General features: G+C 28.5%; 1 protein-coding gene across 4 annotated transcripts in view; it reads right to left on the bottom strand.

The window, feature by feature from the left end:
- Nucleotides 1-10,035, bottom strand: part of Myo10A (unconventional myosin 10A) — a 194,019-nt gene extending 183,984 nt beyond the window's left edge. For 3 of the 4 annotated variants that reach the window (XM_076417412.1, XM_076417448.1, XM_076417438.1), the window contains exon 1: nt 9,833-10,035. The gene's annotated coding sequence lies outside the window, so the exon portion shown is untranslated. The remainder of the gene's footprint in view (nt 1-9,832) is intronic. The other variant, XM_076417420.1, reaches the window with a different exon arrangement.
- Nucleotides 10,036-21,778: the final 11,743 nt, after the last annotated feature.

Raw genomic sequence — 21,778 nt, 5'->3', positions numbered from 1 at the left:
AGGACACAGACTCAAAAGAATCAAATAATCTGATCTTGTGTAGTGTTGTGTAGTGAGGTGCATATATTAAAAAATTCAGCAGTGACATGTATAAACATTATCTCACCAGAGACTGAGTTAGGGCCGATGGGTCCTCCTAGTTATATACCTAGATTTAAGTTAGCCTAAAAACAAATTGTAAATTAGACGGAAACGACTAGTAACAATGTATTAATTAAATAATAAAAAAAATCAGAATTATTTTGACGTCATAAAATTGAAATATCCACAAAGAAGATCAATTAGTTACATAATTAGTTTCAAATTACTTAACTAATTGCGTAATTGTATGCAAGGAATTTTCTTGCACTTAATGAACCAATAAAAATGTTTATGCTCGAAAAACTCCTGAACATTTTTTGCTGTTTGGAAATGTCTGAAAAACCTAAAACTTTCTAAATTTTATCTCTTGTTTGGTATTGCTATAAACTCAACCAGGCATCTAATGTACACGATATTGTAAAATAGCATTAAGTATTTTTCTTGTCAAGTAATTTATTGTTTCCTATGTTGACCTTCGAATGTAATTATTTTACCAATTCTCAGATATGTTGATTGTATAATAAAATGCTTTTTTTCCTCCTATTTATATACACTATTATTTTTTATTGTATTAGTTAAAGTTGGAATAAATTTGTTGTTACAAATGTTTTATATTTATTATGTTTCCTATTTGTAACATCTGTGTGGCTTATCATTAAATAATTCTTTTTTTGTATAAAATTTTATTGCGTTTTCATAGTGCTATTATCATTAACTTCTATTATAATATATTTAATTTTTCAATCTAAACTCCAAACCCTGAATTTAACCAGTTCCAGTTTTGATTTATACTTTGCAACTAGAATAGGGTAAAGAATGCAATAATTTGAATATTGATTCTAAAACCACTGATTAAAATTCACGAATAACAATGCAGCATAGAGTATTATATAGACAATTAACTTAAATAGGCGAAGTCTGAGAATTGTTTCGTATGGTCTCACCAATACAGGCTCTGATACCAATTTTTGGATGTATTTGATTGGTTCATTTGTATTGTCATACAAGGCATTTTATTGGCACATTTTCATTGTTTCAGTTTGTTTATGTGGCCTATTTTGTGTGTCTGACTTAGAGTACTTATATTTCTGTATGTATCAATATCTTTCTGAGCTTTTGTTACTTAATTATCACTATTAATTGATTTTAATTTATATTCAGTCTCAAAAAAGTATTATAAATCCAGACGAGGTCGGTTTCCTCGAAAGAAATTTTCAGTTTTATTTCAGAGTATTTCAGTTTTTACCGGGTATATATATATATATATATATATATATATATATATATATATATATATATATATATATATATATATATATATATATATATATATATATATATATATATATATATATAAATATATATATATATATATATATATATATATATATATATATATAAATATATATATATATATATATATATATATATAAATATATATATATATTTATATATATATATATATATATATATATATATATATATATATATATATATATATATATATATATATATATATATATATATATACATATATATATATATATATATATATAATTAATTGCAGAAACACAACACGAAAGGACAGTAGAAATTGTAAAAATGTTCCTAGATTTTTAGAGTTCCCAAAATGTGTCCACCAAATGCAATGCCAAATTTTATTGCACTAAAAAGGTGTTGATTGAAAAACTTAATTGTTTTGAAGGGTTCCATTTACTTAAAGAAATTTATTTTGGTTAAGTTACTGAATCAGTATTTTGGCTTAAGTTTGCAATCGATATAGCTGGGATTTTTTTGGAGTTAACACATAGAGTTAAAAACGTTCATTCTTAAACAAATATGTCTAAAAAAAGGAAACTTAATGCTATTTTATTTTTTATTCTATTTTTATTTGCATTCAATTATACATTAACATAAAATAAAATAATATAATTTAACTGTAAATCAACAAGTTCGGACTCTCATGATTGTTTAATGATATTGGTAATACATCTTTACGCTGTTTCTTTTATTTAGTTCCTTGGTTATAGTAGCATAACCACATTTTAATTTTTTGTTGCTGTTCTTTAAAATATTACTTTTTGGTATGTTTGATCCATTTTGACATATATCATACAATTTAACTGTTTTAATTATCCGATCCACAATTTTCACAATAATATTTTAAAAATATTTATAACTTATTAATATATTTTTGTATTGAACAAGTATAGAAAACATTAACATTAAAAAACATTAACAGCATCTATAGACAATTTTGATTATAAATGCGAAGACATATGGTGATCCCAATTAGGTTGAAGCTATTTTTTATATTTACATTTAATTATATTTATTTATATAAATTATATTTATTATTTATTTGTTTTATAGTTTAATACAAGTTACATTTTTATAATTTATTATACTTTTATTTATATATAATTTTATTTCAATATATTTTTTAATAAATCACATTTGTTGTTACATCGATTGTTTAGTAATTGACTACTTTTTACTATCGACTGTTTCAGTCGTACTTTTAGTTACTATTTTTGGTTCTACTTGTTTCATTCGACCGATTTTTAACAATCTGGCTCTGTCGTATGTTATATGTCGTATATATATATATATATATATATATATATATATATATATATATATATATGGTATATATATATATATATGGTATATATATATATATATATATATATATATATATATATATATATATATATATATATATATATATATATATATATATACAGTCGATAGTAAATAGTAACAAAATCAGTCGAACCGAAAATAGCGACTGAAAACAGTTGACTGAATGTAATTCTATGATTTTTTTTGGTAGTTTGCTTGTAAATAACAATATATTGTATATTAATATTATAGCATTTTGGTACGATATTTTTCAAGATTGTTAATATAATAGAGTCAAAGTGTTAAAATTGGCAATGATAAATAATAAAATGTTTTGACTGATTTTATCACAATAGGTAATATTTCGATTACACTCTCGATTTTTGTTAAAAAATATTTCCGTTCAATAGTAAATAAAGCATTTATATCATTTCATTCAGATAATTTTTAATTATGTCATGGATTTTTTTTATTATAGTATTTTATTATAATTTTTATATAGTATTTATGATTATTGTACATCTTTAATTTTTAGGTTATGTTGAATTTCTGTTGTATTGTCTATATTTATTATAGTATGCTATTTAAAAATAGCAATTAACACATTAAAATACAATAAAACATTGGTGGGGTAGTATTCCATTCCATAAAAAAATTCCATTTCGTTTTACAGATCCACAGAACATTCAAATATAAAAGTAATTTACTTGGTTTAAAAATAAATTATAAAATGCATGTTATGTATAATTATTATAATAGTATTCAGTAATTATTTTTTTCCTACTCTTTTTTATACAGTTAATTCGTGAAGGAATTTATACATCTCGGTCTCTCTTATACTACTGTTGGAAAATATAACCACATATAAAATTAACTACCCAAGCAATTATCTCCGTCCTTTTCTCTCTCACAATTTATACAGGAAAGGATCTTCGTTAAACACCCGAACTGTGCATTTAACTGAAAATAATAATTACAATTGTCAGTCGCTAGTTTTTTGACTATCGACTCTTTCAACTGTTTTGCAACTATCAGCTATTTCGACTGTTTTCAGTCGATAGTTCCCAACGTTAGAGAGTATAATGCGACATCAGGGGTTTAGTAACGTGATTCTTATGAAGTCCTCAACCAATAAAATGTCTTCTTAACAAAATGTTTTCTCTGTAAGTCTCTGTAATGATAATTTAAACTAACGAATACAGTAAAATGACGCTCATTCTCGGCGGCTTCTCTGCTAGCCATACAAAATAATTCTTAAATTATAAGTATTCAGTTAACACTCTATATACTACTGTATGTGCGGCAGCAGGACAGTCTCGTCGCCTGAGCATTGCGCTGCGACATAACCATACCGGCATAAATTATTATTGTATAGAGAGCTCCAGTTCCAAATACAATGTTTTAGTCCTTTTTAAGGCAAATACCAATGCAAATGCTTTTACATATTTGGTATACAATATCCGCAGTTATTCCGAATGAATAAATCATCCTGAAAAATTAATTAACTAACCAATGTGACCTTCAACTTCGATTGTTTCTTTTAGAACCAAAGTCAGCTTTTTTTATAATTATGATAATTCTAACCCAATTTTATCTTAAATATTGTGTTTAATCATGATGAGGTGAACTTGTAATGAATAGTAAATGATTTTTGTTGAGTTGAAATAAACTAAATTATTAAAAGCCTCAAAAATCCGCAATTAATGTTTTGATTTAATAAACAATAACATTTAACTTTAATTTTAACCATATGTAGGGTCAGAAAAACTCACCCAACTATAATTAGGTGATAAAATCACTAGTCCACATTACTAAGAATATAACTGAAAATGTTGGTTGTTTATTTTGACTGGTAGGGTTAAGCTGAAAATATTACTGTTAAATAACAAAATAATAAGAAGAATTACAAATTAATAATTTCGATGAGTGATTCTTCAAAGTAAAACAAAATGAAAACCGAACATAAATAGCACATAAAACTAAAAGATATTAGAGCCGAAGCACTCTAAGCAAATGGCTTTTGATATATGTTGACATTAAATTAAGCCTAGACAGGTTAGTTTATAATACTCATACAGTACCTAAAATCCTTCTTTTCTTCCTCTAGTTTTTAAGCAGTTTTTTAATTAATTTTTAAACAGTTTCACATCCTATTAATAACAAAATATCGTTAAAATATGCATCTAGAACTTGATTTTCTGTTAATTCAGAAGTTAATTAAATTAATACTTAATTATTTTTAATTAAACCTATTATTAAAAACAACGCTAATATATCTCTGTGCGTTTTACTTTGAATATTATAATATTACTATATATAACTTTTTTTTCTATGAGGGCTCTATTTTCTATTTATAAAATTAAATTATAATTCTATTAGAAATAGATGTATATATAAATAAAGATATAAAAACATATTTATAATTTATATTGTCCAGTAATAGGTATTACTATTGCCAACTTCTTTAGAATAGATGAGTCATTCCTTATTGGAAAAGCAGTGAGTTTTTTCAGAGCATCCAATAATACTTATTTCCGTATTTCTTAAGCTGTTCAGCTACATCATAAAGCATTTGTGGAGTCTAGGAGAAGGACCCTGTCCTTTAAGAATTGGCCAGAATGTTTCCATCCATTATTTGAAAACACAAGCCGCTTGTTTTACTGACAGATAAAGGCTACCATAAACTTGAAACTAAAATTATCTATGCTACAACTGCAGTCTTAATTTCAATAAATATTCACAATATTACTCCCTATTAATATATTTTACACAAAGCTCGACAATATCACTTGATTAAAATTATAAACGAACTTTTTACACGTCAATGGAATTGAATGCTGATTGAAACTCACTCGACTTATTTTATCTGTTTATAGATACATTCTCATAAATATACGGAATATCACTCATAATAAACTGCGGGAATTTATTCAAATATTCAGTATATACAACATTTTCTAAACCAATTAAATCAAAGTATTTGGCTAATTAAACGGCAGTTATAATGTTTATGTGTGGTATATATTAATTTACAGCAACAAAATTGATCTTGTTACTCGAAATATCAACTGTCTCTATCACCTGAAGATGAGTAAACTAGAAACCTCGGATTGAATTGGGTTAGAAATATAAAAATTTCAACAAAATGTCACCATGGTTAATTGACTAATATTTTTGGTGCTTAAATACTGACTAAATATCGTATATATATGATAAATACAAAATATTATTATAAAAAATATCTATTTTGATAGTATTATTAAACTGTCAATAGGTACTGTATGTTTCGTTGTTTTACAAAGAATAGTTTTGAATTTATACAAATATTCAATATACAAAACATTTACTAAACCAATTAAATTAAACTATTTATCTAATTAACTGACAGTTAAAATGTTTACGTGTGGTATATATTAATTTACAGTAACAAAATGGATATTATTAATTGAAATACCAACTGTCTTTATCACCTCAAGATGAATAAACAAGAAATCTCTGGTTAAATTGGGTTAGAAATAAAAGAATTTTAACAAACGACCACCTCCGGGTACAACCAGAGGAAAGCATAGTTGAAGGTCACAGTGGTTAATTGATTAATACTTTTGGATGATTCAAAGCTGACTGAACATTGTATATATATGACAAATACAAAATAATATAAAAAATATCTACTTTAACACGATCGTTAAATTGTTAATTAAATACTCCATATTTAGTTGTTTTATTATTGATATTTATGAATTTATATAAATATTCAATATATAAAACATTTTCTCATCCAACTAAACCATTCACGGACGCAAAACGGATAGTGTAAATTGAAATATCAACTGTCGCTATTAACTCAAGATGCGTTTAGCAAAATATCTCAGGTTTAATAGGGCTAGAGATATAATAATTTCAACAAAATGTCACCATGGTTAATTGATTAATATTTTTGGTGATTCAATACTAACTGAATATCGTATATATATATATGACAAATACAAAATATTATTATAATAAATATCTATCTTGATAATATTATTAAACTGTAAATAAGTACTATATGTTTCGTTGTTTTACAAAGAATAGTTCTTAATTTACACAAATATTCAATATACAAAACATTTACTCAACCAATTAAATTAAACTATTTATCTAATTAACTGACAGTTAAAATGTTTACGTGTGGTATATATTAATTTACAGTAACAAAATGGATATTATTAATTGAAATACCAACTGTCTTTATCACCTCAAGATGAGTAAACAAGAAATCTCGGGTTGAATTGGGTTAGAAATAAAAGAATTTTAACAACACCTCCGGGTACAACCAGAGGAAAGCCTAGTTGAAGGTCACAGTGGTTAATTGATTAATACTTTTGGATGATTCAAAGCTGACTGAAGGTCGTATATATATGACAAATACAAAATAATATAAAAAATATCTACTTTAATACGATCGTTATATTGTTAATTTTATACTCCATATTTAGTTGTTTTATTATTGATATTTATGAATTTATATAAATATTCAATATATAAAACATTTTCTCATCCTACTAAATCATTCACAGATGCAAAACGGATAGTGAGAATTGAACTATCAACTGTCGCTATTAACTCAAGATGCGTTTAGCAAAATATCTCAGGTTTAATAGGGCTAGAGATATAATAATTTCAACAAAATGTCACCATGGTTAATTGATTAATATTTTTGGTGATTCAATACTAACTGAATATCGTATATATATGACAAATACAAAATATTATTATAATAAGTATCTATTTTGATAGTATTATTAAACTGTAAATAGGTACTATATGTTTCGTTGTTTTACAAAGAATAGTTTTTAATTTACACAAATATTTAATATACAAAACATTTACTAAACCAATTAAATTAAACTATTTATCTAATTAACTGACAGTTAAAATGTTTATGTGTGGCATATATTAATTTACAGCAAAAATGGATATTACTAATTGAAATACCAACTCTCTTTATCACCTCAAGATGAGTAAACAAGAAATCTCAGGTTGTAATAGATTAGAAATTAAAAAAATATAACAAACGACCACCTCCGGGTACAACCACAAGAAAACATAGTTGAAGGTCACATTGGTTAATTAATTAATACTTTTAGGTGATTGAACTGAATATATATATATATATATATATATATATATATATATATATATATATATATATATTATAAATATATATATATATATATATATATATATATATATATATATTTATATATATATATATATATATATATATATATATATATATATATTTATATATATATATTTATATATATATATATATATATATATATATATATATATATATATATATATTTATATATATATATTTATATATATATATATATATATATATATATATATATATATATATATATATATATATGACAAATACAAAATATTATAAAAATATCTATTTTAACATTATCGTTTGTTAATAAAATACTCCATATTTAGTTGTTTTATTAACGATATATATGAATTTATATAAATATTCAACATATAAAACATTTTCTCATCCAACTAAATCATTCACGGACGCAAAACGGATAGTGTGAATTGAAATATCAACTGTCGCTATTAACTCAAGATGCGTTTAGCAAAATATCTCAGGTTTAATAGGGCTAGAGATATAATAATTTCAACAAAATGTCACCATGGTTAATTGATTAATATTTTTGGTGATTCAATACTAACTGAATATCGTATATATATGACAAATACAAAATATTATTATAATAAATATCTATCTTGATAATATTATTAAACTGTAAATAAGTACTATATGTTTCGTTGTTTTACAAAGAATAGTTTTTAATTTACACAAATATTCAATATACAAAACATTTACTAAATCAATTAAATTAAACTATTTATCTAATTAACTGACAGTTAAAATGTTTATGTATGGCATATATATATATATATTATAATATATATATATATATATATATATATATATATATATATATATATATATATATATATATATTATAAATATATATATATATATATATATATATATATATATATATATATTATAAATATATATATATATATATATATATATATATATATATATATATATATATATATATATATATTATAAATATATATATATATATATTATAAATATATAAATACAAAATATTATAAAAATATCTATTTTAACATTATCGTTAAATTGTTAATAAAATACTCCATATTTAGTTGTTTTATTATTGATATTTATGAACTTATATAAATATTCAACATATAAGACATTTTCTCATCCAATTAAACCATTCACAGACGCAAAACGGATATTAGGAATTGAAATATCAACTGTCTCTATTAACTCAAGATGCGTTTTAACAAAATATCTCAGGTTGAATTGGGTTAGAAATATAAAAATTCCAACAAAAGACCACCTCCGGGTATAACAAGAGCAAAACACAGTTGAAGGTCACATTGGTTAATTAATTAATACTTTTAGGTGATTGAATATTGTATATATATGACGAATAAACAATATATATTAATATTATCATTAAATTGTAAATAAAACTATATATAATTGGTAGTTTTATAAACGAAATGTATTAGAAATAAAGTAATCATTTAATTAAAAAACGGTTTTACAACAAAACTTAGAGTGACAAGAATGTGATGGAATAAGAAGAAAGATTGTATGAATCACAGTAAATTTACTGTTTATCAAACAAAAGGGCATAAAATAGCAGCAAATGGAACATTGGTTTTAATGTATACCATAAACCTATTCGAAATTGTGTTAGTCGTAACCGAAACAATATGTTGTTAGATCGAAGAGAAACGTCGAAATAATTGATAGCAGCTTTAAGACGCAACGAAAACACCTGTGATGTCATCGTCTCAAAACCAAAAACCTCACAATGCGTCGAGAAACCGGTTAGAAACATCGACTACAAAACGAAAACCACAATCAAAAACCGAAAAAGTATGTCTCGTCTGGCCACACCGAAACCGAGAAAAAGGCCTCGCGATTACGACCTTCTTGTAGCTGGGTTCACGTCACAACCTTCCGTCAGAGACACATCTACAGGTATCGGTTCTTAACATGACAAAAAATTACCTCGAACTCGCATCGATGGCTTCGCCTCGAATTATCCAGTTAGGGTCACTAAAAACACTGCGAATGAATGAAAAAAACGACACTGTTTCACTACGACACTAGAACATACTGTTTTTGTCTTGGTTGGTACCGTTTGTCGGACTGAACAAACGAAGAAATTGGCTTGGCAAAGGCGACTAGTCGAAGGTACTACGGTCGACTACAGTCGGCTCACCTGAGAGGTGAGGTAAAGGTGCGTCCCGTTATGCTGGAATGTCTCGGAATTGATCGCCCGCACCAATGCGTCGCCGCAATGGTGGTTATTAATGTTAGTTTGAATTTATTTTAATTAATATTATAGAATAAAATAAGATATAAGTGAACAACTGTATCGAATATATAATATCTTTAGAAAAGAAATTGGTTTCGGCACGGACTTGTGATCAGTTATTGGTTTGAATTGTAAATAGATAAATAGGTTTAGGTACGTACTAAGCCAAATTGTAAGTATATAGTAGAATATAAAATACGTGTAATCTAAGTTTGATTATTTTTGACTTTTTAGTGAGTTTTCAATATATTTTCTTGAAGTCGGTTCAATTTTTTAAATTATTTTATTTATCTTTTTTAGTGTTAGATATTTATTCAATAAATTACGTAGTTATTTTATTAAGTATTACGATGAGCAGGTCAGGTAAAGGTGCAGCCCATATGAGGAGAAATAACAGGTCAAATAAAGAGTCCCCGGCCTGACACATAGATGGCTCTACTAGAATTAAATCCTCATGTTTTTTAGTTAGCGCTAAGCCTAAAAAGATGCGTGTATATATTTGACAGCTGTCGGATCATTAGTTTGTGAATTATGGCATTTTGAATGAAGCAACTTTTTTTATTGTGAAAAAAATTGACAAAAAGGAATTTCGCGTGTTGATGAAATATTGCCTTTTGACGCAAAAAAATACAGTTAAAGCAAAAACTTTGCACACTGCTCCAGGAAAATCAACCATCGAGGATTGGTATGTTAAGTTTGGACATGGTGAAATGAGCACCGAAGACGGTGAACTCAGTGGACACACAAAAGAGGTTATTACGGACGAAATCATTAAAAATATCCACAAAATGATTTTGAATGACCGTAAATTGAAACTGAATGAAATAGCAGACACTCTAAAGATATCAACTGAATATGTACATCATATCATTCACGAATATTTGGGTATGAGAAATAAAAAATTATTTTCAATTATAAAAAATAATTTTCAATGACTACTTTGAAAAAGGAAAGACCACCAACAGCGACTATTACATAGCGTTATTGGACCGTCTGAAGGACGAACTCGCCGAAAAACGGCCGCATTTGAAGGAAAAGAAAGTGCTGCTTCACCAAGACAATGCACTGTGTCACAAGTAAATGAAAACTATTGCAAAAATCCATGAATTGCGCTTCAAATTGCCTCCTCATTCACCGTATTTTCCAGATCTGGCCCCCAGCGACTATTTTCTGTTCTCAGATCTCAAAACAATGCTCGCTGGGAACAAATTTTCGTCGAATGAAGAGGTAATCGCCGAAACTGAAGCCTACTTTGAAACAAAGGACAAATCATACTACATAAATGGTATCGAAAAGTTGGAGGGTCGTTATAATCAATGTATCACCCTTGAAGGGAATTATGTTGAATAAAAAAATCTAATTTTGCCAAAAATGTGTTTTACTATGGTAGGCCGGGGATTTTTCAATTGAGCTATTAGGAATAAAGAAACAATGATTGAAAACAAGGAACGCGCGGAACGGCCCGGAGGTCCGCTACCTAGACTAAATGATTTGACAAATGTTCTAAGCAAACATGCAAACGTTGCAAACGCCGGGAATAGAACCCGTGAAGCCGCATGTGAGCTGAACGCTCTAACCACTATATCATAGATTCAGTTGTCTGCAATATTTCCACGGCTTTCCATATGATATTTTTAGGGACACTTTAAACTGAACAAGTTCCTGTGATTTGGTTCAGAGTCTATCTTCTGATTCCCCGCGTGATGACGAATAACTATATTGCTACCATGATGCTGTGATTTAACAACTTTATTTCATGTTTTAAGCCGAAATCTTGAATCACTTCGTATATCCATTTGATTTCGAGGTCATGATGGAGCTCTTGGTTGGTTACATAGCCATAAGCATTGGCAATTAATCGTAGAACGTTGTTCTGGGTACGTTGGATTACTAGCTGGTATGATGTTTTAGTGCAATCCCATATTTGCAACCCATAGGTCCAAGTAGGCGTTATGATTTACAGATAAACCAATCTCTTTGACTTTATGTCAAGTTGAGAGTCTTCTTCCGACAAACCAGTACAGTTGCTTGACTTTGTGGCTAATCTGCTATTCTTTTTGTCAAACTTGACATGATTCTTGCTTGACTCTGCTTGAAGATGGCTGACTAAGAGAGATAATGCGGGAGAAGTTTCTTTATCTATATAAATTTCGATTTTAAAGGTAAGTTTAGATTTATATTGAGATTTATATTTATATGTTGGTTCAGTAATAGATATATATTGTAAATTATTTATCGTAGTCTGTTTAACCTACTATCTACGCATTGACGTTATTAGTTTTGAACTCCACATTTAATGTTTAGTGTCGCAACGTTGCGTGTTAATAAATATTAAAGAAAACTGAATAAAATCTACCAACGTAACTTTTACTCTACATAGAATGACATGTCCAATTAATACCTGAAATTGTCATCTCGTCGAGGTAGAGTATCCTGAATACCTTGGCTTGCATCTGGACCGACGTATAACTTCGCAACGAATAACTGTTATACGAATCAATATTAAAACCTATTTGGTCATTGTAGTTTTTGATCATTGATATGCCATATTTTATATATTTTAGACTCTACATAAAATGTGGGAACAAGAAAACTTTTTACAAGTACTTGATTGCAAGGGTTTATTAAAAATATCCATATATATTGCAAAGAAATATTTTTCTTTCTCCGATATATCGATCAATCACAATTACAATTATTTTATGTTCTGGACTTAATCAGTGTTCCTTATTATTTAGCAATAAAATTATTGTCTGTATATTATATTAAATAAAAACTACAGCCATACTGAAATAATTTTAATTTTTTTATTAATAATATGTTACACATTATAGATAATCATAAAAAGGTCTGGCAACGATCTAAATATTTTTGTTAAGGCTTTTGATAAGCTCATTCAAAATTCAAAAAAATTATTCAGTTAAAAAATTATCCATTCTTATTTAATTTAAAATTTGAGTATTTTTACCTGTACAGATACGATGCGCACTGCATCTGCTAAATGCGACACCTGCAGTCAGCCAGATGGGCCGAGGGCTGACCAAGAGAGTGAAAGAGATCATATATCAAAATATTAGCTTACCTGTAATTATTGTTTTCACTACGTTGCTAGCTCCCGTACTATAAAGTGTGCTCTCATTATTGTCATCAATTAATACATATTTGGCAAAAAAATTAAATTTGATATCGAAACATTTTCTCTATTGCACATGTGTTTTAAACTAATGATAAAACGACAACAAAACTAAACTGAACTAAACTAAAATTGGTTAAAAACTAAGCAGCATTTTAATAAATAGTGTGAGATGAAAACAACAACATATAGATTACTAGTTTTATAAATCCTACACAATTCAATTAATTTAAAACAAATTGTAAATTAAGTGGTACATTTCAGATGATTCTATTTATATGTCAGGCTTAATATATTTCTTACCGATAGCTTCTTCTGTTATTTACGTGTTACACTCACGTGAAAAACTCAAAATGTCATCTTACAATAACGATGATGACACATCAAAGTAATAAAATAATTTTATCGTACTCTTTACGACTGAAAATTTCAATTGACAGATTTTACAACTCAGCGATGAACAATTAGAGGATGGCCGGCTTGGTGGCGCAGTGGTCAAGGCGACGGGACGGTCCTCCTACTGTTGCGATAGCCGCCGGTTCGAATCCTGCTGGGGCATGGTCGTAAATTTGTGATTGTTTAAAATTTGTGAATCCGACAAGGAAAATGATCCCAGTCACGCCAGTAAACCAGGCTGGGTAAGACCGGATGTCTTCTGGGATGATTTCTACAGTTGGTCACTCGCCAGTCGGTAGGTTTAATGCTGAGGACCGTGGTTCGGAGCCCACGTTAAACTTTAGGGCCAGTCCAGATAAACCCATAGTTGGTAAAAAGAGACTTTAAAATATATTTAAAGAAATTTTAAAAAAATTAAAAAATTAGAGGATGAGAAGATCATATTAATAAAAGAAATAAAGGAATCAAATAATAAATGTCTTAACCATACAAGTTCTATTCAAGTATTTAAAATATCAAAATTAGACAACTAACTAAACTTTTCCTGATTTTCTTAATCAGTGATACATATATTAACTTTTGTCTGATTAAATTTTGAATCGTTCATTTAAATGCGATGTCACACACATTGTAATTAAAAATTCACAATACAACAAAGAAATGGTTCGTGGTGGTATATAGGGTACAAAAGAATCGCCTACCAATGAATCAAAGACACACTTCAACGAAATGAAGTCGACTAAAAACTATTTAAAGGCGTTCTTATGGTTAGATAGTAAACAAATCCGATTTCAAACCGACAACGTGTAACTTTTATATGGTTCGAATCTTAGTATCAGCAAGAGAAAGGCTTACGCGGTCTGCACCAACATATATGTAAATAGTTCGGTTCCAACCTTCGTAGGGTGAAGACGTATTTTCAATACGCTCCAAGCTCTAGAAAGATACTTTTCTTTTAAAAAAACAGTATTTTATTAGGGTTATTTAAATGTGTGTTAAAAACGCCTAACAGATGCGGCTACCCGTCTCTCAGTGGATCTAAAGTGTAGTGAATACGTGTTTACCTGACCAGACAAAAATACTGCATCTCATTTTTATTAGCGTTTTAAAATTATTTTCCTTTATTTTACAACAGTCCTTTTGAAATTCATTTATAGTATTTTTGGCCAAAAACTAGCGCAAAAAATAATACTTGAGGGAAAATTAAGTGCGTGAAATAAACAAGGTATTTAATTTATTTTTTTTATCTTTGGAAGTAAATAAAATAAAATATTAACAATCTAAAATGACAAACCATAGCGATTCAACCAAATCATCTGCACACTATCATATAAGATAAGAACAATCAGTAATAACACAAACCCCACAAACAGAACGGGCTACAGTCATTAACAAAAAACTATTAAGAAGCCCAGAAGAAGAAATCCCGAGGAAACAAACAAGAATCAGTGACTATTGGTTACAGAAACCCATAGAGACAAAAACAGCTTTAGCGGCCTGTCGGAAGAAATTGAAAAAAATATACAACCAAGTCCTAAAAAAGTTGTTCCCAAACCACCACCAATAACAGTCTATAAAGCAAGAGTAATAAAACACATCCATGACCTATTGAAAACCATTGCTACGAACTACACAATTAAAGCAGTGAGCTATGAAACAATAAAAATCCAACTGTTCGAAGCGGAGCACTTTAAAGTTCAAATAAAAGAATTAGATGAAAGAAACACCCAATAGCATACATTCAGGCCAAAATCCGAGAGAACATTTAAATTCGTGTTAAAAGGATTACATCACGGGACGGACTGAAAAAGGCCACGAGGTCGTAAATTTTCACAATATACGATATCGCACGACAAAAAAACCACTGCCTATGTTCTATATTGGTTTAAAACCTAAGGGAAATAATAAGGCGGTGTATGAAATCGCCAAATTGGAAAATAATATTATTAAATGCGAACCACCACATATAAAAAGAATTATACCAAAATGCACGAGGTGTCAAGCGCACGGGCACATAAAGAATTACTGTCGCAAATCATATAGATGCGTAAAATGTGCAGGAGAACACAAAACAGGAGATTGTACTCGTAAAGTTCGTGATGAAAAAGTGAAATGTGCTAACTCTACCGGAAATCATCCAGCGGACTACAAGGGTTGCGCAGTTCACAAGCAAATACCGCAGAAACTCTATCCTGGCTTAAGAGAAAAAAAGCACCAACAACAACAAAACAATCCACACCTACCAGTCTACCCAGCCGCCCAAGTCAACCAGACATAACTTATGCCCAAATGCTTGAAAATGGTTCAGCACAAAGTGGAGAAACGACATCACAACCTACTGAAACTAGCAGCAACATTTCTAGATTCGAAAATATGATGGCCAAACTAATAGATCAAATGAGTACGATGCTTGGTCTACTCACAAGCGTCGTCTGAATGCCTGAAACCAATAGCTACAAAATCGCCGTGTGGAATGCCAATGGGCTCCAACAACACGACAGGGAACAAAAAATGTTCGTAACTGAAACAAAATATTGACCTTATGATGATTTCCGAAACACATTTTACGGACAAACATTATTTGAAAATTCACAAATATAAACTTTATCTTAAAAATCACCCAATGTCTGCTATTTATTGCCATACATAACAACAAGGCAGAACAATTTCAAGAATTCTTCGCTTCACAATACGCTAGGTAATAGATTTATTGCCGGCGGAGATTATAATGCAAAATATTTAATGTGGAGTTCAAGAATAATAACCTCAAAAGGTAGAGAACTGCTAAAAGCAATAAAGACAGATAACTTACAACATATATCTACTGGTGAATCAACATATTGGCCTTCAGACAGAAATAAAAAACCAGATACCGATTATATAAAATATAAACCAGATATAGATTTCTGTATTACAAAAAATATTGATACACAAAAGTGTCATGCAGAATCATGTCGACCTGTCTTCTGACTATTCACCAATAATAGTAACAATTTCTTCAAAAATTACCACCAAAGATAAACCCCCTTCTCTGTGCAATTATAGAACTAACTGGCCATCATTTAGAGAAAAGTTAGACCGAAACATCTCTCTAAACTTACCGTTACAAACTGAAATGGATATAGAAATAGCAGCAACAAATCTTACAAAAAATATACAGGAGGCAGCATATTCCGCGATTCCTAACAGTGAAACATTTCCAAGAAAAAATACACATATATCATGTACAATACAGAAAAAGATAGCAGAAAGAAGAAAGTTACGACGAAATTGGCAACAGCAAAGGACTGAAGAGAATAAAATCAAATATAATAGGGCAATAAAAGTGCTGAAAGAATTAATCCAAATTGAACAAAACCAAGGCATTCAAGAATACTTCCAAGATCCCAGCTGTATATATATATCCACCTATTAAAACAAAAGAAAATAATTGAGCTAGAAGCAATAAAGAGAAGGCCGACATTTTCTCAAACTACTTAAAAATGTATTTACACCTTTCCAGTCTCAGCTACATAAAGATGAAGAAAATAAAATTACTAGCTTTCTAGATTCGCCATTTCAAATGAATTTACTGCACAATAAATTAACGGTCAAAACAAGTTAAACAAACAATAATGAGAGAGATTAATATTAAAAAAGCTCCTGCTTATGACTTAATTACTGGCAAAATTTTAAAAGAAATATCAGAAAAGGGTATAAAACTATTAACATTTATATCTAACGCTATGTTAGGAATTAATTACTTCCCTAGTATCTGGAAATTAGCTCAAATATTATGATTCTTAAACTAGGAAATATACCAGAAGATGTGACCTCCTATCGACCTATAAGTTTATTACCGATAATCTCGAACGTTTTCGAGAAATTATACATAAAGAAGCTAAACTATATAATAGAAAAAGAAAAATTATTCCAGAACATCAGTTTGGCTTTCGCAATAAGCATGGGACTATAGAACAAGTGCATAGACTTGTAAACAAAATAGACACTGACCTAAATGCCAAAAGATATTGTTCGGCTGCTTTTCTAGTCATATCTCAAGCTTTCGACAAAGTATGGCATACGGGCTTGCAAGTTCAACTAAAGAAACTTCTCCTTCATTCAGACTATCAGTTACTAAAATCGTATCTCACTAATAGAACTTTTATTGTAAATCAAGGCGATGAACATACCGAATTACATCCCATATACAACGCGATATTCCTCTAGAACCTATAACGAATGTAATTCAACATGTTTGTGTGAAGTACTTCGAAAGTGTCAGTGGATCCCAATGTACTCGCTAATCAGCTAAATATGCGACGTGATAGTGAAGTGCATAGACTAAAACGTTTATTAGCACCTGATCTGATTACTGGACATATGTAGACTTTAGAATAAGCTTGAGAATAAGACTAATCAATTAAGATAGTATTTTATACAGAAGATTGCTTAATGAAGTGATTTTCTACATGCCATGTATATGCAACAAGTAATGAGTAATAAAAAAAAGCTATAATAAAATTAGTTCTTTTGACAATGTTTGAAGATAATTAAAAAATAACAAGCCTGTTTTAATATATAAATGAGTGATTATTAATCTGGGTGTGCTAGTCTTTAATTCCTTGAAGGAAATCAAAGAGAAAATAGAGAATTTAGAGAAATTTTTGTGATTAAATTACTATCAAAATTGCTTCATTATAAATTCGTTTTAAGAAACGTAACCAGGTTTGCTGAAAACAAAATACACAGTAGGCTTCGTTTTATTTTCAAGAAGTTTCCGACGATATATGTACTGTTTTTTAGAAAGTTAATCTATTTTTCTCTTACAAACAAATGGCCTATAGTTGTAAAAATATTGGTCAAAAGTGTGAAGGTAAATGTGACAAGACTATAAAAAGATTTATATCGCAAAGTCAATCAGTATTTAAATAGTGAATAGTCCATTGTATTTTAAAAATATGCTTTTTAAAATATTTCAGTTTTTAAGAGGTTAATTTTTATAAAGAAATATATTTTGGCTAAGTATTTAAATCAATATGTTGTGACACAACAAAATTTTTGTTTATAATCTGTTATAAGTAACTATGTAAATTAGGATGAGATAAAATTTATAAAGGCACGGCAATATCTCATGTCATATTTTTAAGCTATCTCCATTATGTTATTCCTAGATTCTGTCATGTCAATACTGTCACAATAATTTTACACAAATTTTATATAAAATTTAAATATTTTTCGTTATATAATATGGCTGTCAGTATAAGACGTTACAATTATTTTGTTAAAAATATGAATTATAAGTGTACGACATATGTTTCAATTAAATAATTTGTTGCAATTATAACAGGGAAGGATGAGGAATTTGTTTTCGATATAATAAAATAACACAAACAATACTTAAAGAAATCAGTACTAAAAAGCCACTGGTTTTGACTTAACTACTGGAAGAATCCTAAAAGAGCTCTCAAAAAAGTGCATAAGAATTAAGGCTTAATTACTTTCCTGGCACTTTCCAGGCACACCTGTTTCCCACTGGAAAATAGCTCAAATAATCATGATTCTTAAACCAAGAAATAAAATCGGAAAACTTCTCCTCTTATCGTCCTATAAGCTTCTTACCTGCGATCTCTAAAATTTTTGAGAAACTATACATTAAAAGACTCAAAATAATCATAGAAGAGAGAAATATTATTTCAGACCATCAATCTGGCTTACAACAACAGAACAAATACATAGATTAGTGAACAAAATTTATAAAAACCTAAATGATAAAAAATATTGCTCCGCTGCATTCGTGTGGCGCACTGGACTTCATGTTAAAGTGAAAAAGATTTTGCCCTATACGCACGTTCAACTACTCAAATTATAACTCACAGATAAAATTTTATTGTGAAACAGGTTGACTAATACACTGATCTCCATCCAATATATTCAGGTATTCCTTCGGACAGGGGTTCTTGGTCCACTATTATATTTATTGTATACAGAGTTGTATACGTTTGCTGATGATACGGCAGTTTTATCATGACACAAAGATCCAATATCAACCACAAGAAACTTCCAACTTCATCTTAACAAAGTAGAATTGTGGTTGTAAACATGGCGTATCAGAGAAAATGAAATTACTTGTATGAGGTAATATAACTATTACAATTAATCTCTTTCTCTATTACAATTAACTTTAATGTTTTAAGGCCGTTTTAACCATTAATTAATTAATTACTTAATATTAAATATTGGACATATACATACATACATTATTCTCGCTGATAAAAATTTGCCTAATAAAAAATAAGTAAATTTTTGCCTTATCCCATTCACTTCTATTTGATTGAATATACAGTGGTAGGAAAAATATGGTTCAGCCATATAATCTATAGTGTATCTCTTGCAGGCCTATTTCTAAATTAGTACACTACGTAAAACACAATCAAACATATTATTTATATTTACCGAGTAAGAATTTAGAATAGTTCATAATAAATAATTAATTCAATATAATATCTCGAAAAAGCTTTTAATTGCATGCTCTGTCGATCCACCTGTCTTGCCTTGGTACTTTTTATACCAGTGTGCTATAGTGTGGTGTACAAAAAAATAACTGATGGTTCCTACAAATGTTTTAACATTTTATATTCAAACCTGCATGAATAATGATAGATCTGCAATTAATTATTAAAAAGCCTAATCAAATTGAATTCTTTAGATTTTACGTTTTCCATTTTTTACCTTTTACCTTCTTTTTATTAGCTTCTTGACATGTGTGGTCCAATTTTCTATTTAGGAATATCCAGGTTTCTTTTAGATACACAAATTGAAATAACGAATCTTTTTTAACTGTGTTTTATGTTTTTAAAAGAAATGTCTGGAAGTTCCATTAACCTTCGTCGTGGATCTTTACATCATTTAAAAACCTATGTTTCCTAACTACGTAAGAAACCATAATCTACATCCCTTAAAGAGCTGTATATTGCGGACCTACGTTTTTCTCTGAAATAGTTGTATTACACTATGTTTATATCGAAAACGTTTGAATATAAATTTGATTGATAAATACTAAAATCCTTTTGAAAAAAGAAACAATTTTTTTTTATTATTATATATCCTACACAGCTATAAATGACGTATTTTAGAAGACTATTTATTTGTTAAACCTTTCTAACGGGTAGTTTTTTTGTCATTCGATGTGTTGCCTTACAGTGATGATGATGATGAAATTAAAGTAGGATTAGTAGAATTAACAATCTTTAGAAACTCCCTCTTAAAGTATTATTTATTAGTGTAACTTAAGTTTAAAAAATGTTCTTTTATTTCTTTTTTTTTTTAATTTATTTTACGTGGGCTGCTTTGCTGTTCAAGAGAATATAAAATCGATATTTAGGACAAACGTTTGATTTTAAGTATAGGAAGACTAAGTAAATTTTTAAGCAAGCTACAAGAGTTTTATGTTATCTTGCCAACTATTATGCATTTTTCAATTGTCAAATACTCTCCATATAAGTGGGAGCCTTTTATACTTTAAAGTTTCTTTCTATTTTCAAAATAGAATTATATATCTCATTCTATATTACTAATTGTATATTATATTTCAATATATTTGAAATACGATAAAACTTATGTGGGGCCATAACACTAAAATATAATCTTAATTTTATACTGTTGTTTGAAAGCTTGATAATTTAATATAATCTCTTTTCATTTCTCCCTAAAAATCAGTTGTGCATTCAAATTAAATAGTAGCATCTCTTTTCACTCAACTATTTTTTAGCTATCGAATGGTTCAAATGTTTTGTGACTATCGACTGAAAAAAAATCCATATGAAGCCTCTGAAGCAATTTTCTGAAAGATACTCCAGTCATGGATAATCAAATTTGGGAGATTTTTTAATATTAATTCAATTTATTATTGTACGTTTTACTTCCCTAACAGTAAATTTATTTGAATAGATCCATTTGAGTTAAATATTAAGAGAGTCAGTCAAATATTTTCCTTCAACAACGGATATTTCAGACGGGAACAATTAAATACGTTTATAGATTTTTAGAAAGTACCCCCTTTTTGCTTTATTATTCCCAGCCCCAGAAGTTCCCACCAGAAGTGTTATCACTATGCTTAATGGGCGCA

Source organism: Rhynchophorus ferrugineus, unplaced genomic scaffold (genome assembly GCF_030347505.1).
Source record: "Rhynchophorus ferrugineus isolate W39M unplaced genomic scaffold, kcgeb_rfMv2 rfM1, whole genome shotgun sequence".
NCBI lineage: Eukaryota > Metazoa > Arthropoda > Insecta > Coleoptera > Curculionidae > Rhynchophorus > Rhynchophorus ferrugineus.
This window is presented reverse-complemented; position numbering and strand designations above follow the sequence as displayed.